Source organism: Galeopterus variegatus, unplaced genomic scaffold (genome assembly GCF_000696425.1).
Source record: "Galeopterus variegatus unplaced genomic scaffold, G_variegatus-3.0.2 Scaffold654, whole genome shotgun sequence".
Taxonomy (NCBI): domain Eukaryota; kingdom Metazoa; phylum Chordata; class Mammalia; order Dermoptera; family Cynocephalidae; genus Galeopterus; species Galeopterus variegatus.
The window spans coordinates 1,076,459-1,078,016 of record NW_007726765.1 but is presented as its reverse complement, the minus strand read 5'-3'; positions in this window follow the sequence as shown (position 1 = coordinate 1,078,016).

Sequence of the window (1,558 nt, the reverse complement as noted above, 5' to 3'; positions counted from 1 at the left end):
AGAGGTCAAGTGCTGTTTTCATTGCATCACATCAAGTATATGTACATCCTTTGAACATGACTTATGACCATTGATATTGGACTTTGATCATCCGGCTGAGGTGGTATTTGTTGAGGTTTTCTGTAGTAAAGTTACTCTCTTCCCCTTCACTCTTTCCCTACTATGCACTTTGGAAGGAAGCTGTTTTTTTTGTTTTTTGTTTTTTTTGTTTTTTCCCTTTTTGTCTTTTTTACTGACCGGTAACGGGATCGCAACCCTCGGTGTCGCACCCGTACCAGGGACCAGCAACGGGATCGCAACCCTCGGTGTTGCGCCTGCACCGCGCTCAGCCAGTGAGTGGGAACCGGTCTCCACATGGGATCCGAACCCTCGGCGGGAGCGCGGCCACACTCCCAAGTGGCGCACTCTCCAGTGCGCCACCGGGCCGGCCCTCAAATGTTTTTAATAGTATGTTCAAAACAGGATCAAAACGAGATCCTGTATTTGCACTTAGTGACATATTTTAAAAAGACATTTCTCTTTTTATTCTGTACTTTTCTTGTGATTTATTTGTTGAACTAACTGCGGTTTTTCTCACAGTTTTGTAGATTGCATCCCCTTTGGCTAGAATACTTCATGGGTGGTGGTGTCCTTCTCCATTGCAGCACATCAAAAGATTCATAATATGTAGTTGTTTCACTTTGGGGGATATTAAGTTTGATCTAGTAGGTTCAAGTGTTGTCAGCCTTGCCCATCCATTATAAAGTTTCCCATCAGCTTTTCATCAAATGGTTCTAGAATCACCTAGATCCACTATTTCATTAGGGTTTACAAAATGATGATAGTCTATCTTTCCTTCTGCATTTATTACATGAAATTATATAGAGAAGAACTTCCTCACATCAACTATCTTGTTGAGATTCAGTTTGCAACAGGAAAGAGAGGTTGATATTTGTTACTTCATCAGTTTTAAGACTGTGATGATTCTTGGCATCTTCCCAAGAATGGCCAATGACATTTTAAAAAATCAACGCACTTACTGATTTTTAACATAATTGACATGTCTCAATCAATTGCTGTTGTTATTTTTAAATGCTAAAATTGTCCAATGTTTAACTAGTTGGAGTAACTTTGAATTGGCTCCTCAGTCTTTAGGGCACAACTCCTATTACCTTTGCTTTACTTTCTTCCTTGCTTTCTGATACAACCAAAACGTCTTAGGCTGTCTTGTACATTTCTCGCCCCAGACTTGAAAGCAGACCTTGATCTCCAAGAGGAGCCCAAGCAACTTTCGGTGGGAAATATTTAGAAATCATAGTATGGAGAATAAGGGTGTGCACTGAGTTGGTCATTGTTCTAGGCCTCTGTAGTGGACAAACTTTTTTTTTAATAAGAAAAAGCACTATGAGTTCTTTCTGATATTTCTAAATTCAAATACAGGATTGCAGAGTTTCTACTTAATTTTTTTAATTTTTTTTTTTTTTTTTTTTTTTTTTTTTTTTTTTTTTTTTTTTTTTCTTTTTTGGGCACGGAAAAAAAAAAAAAAAAAAAAAAAAAAAAAAAAAAAAAAAAAAAAAAA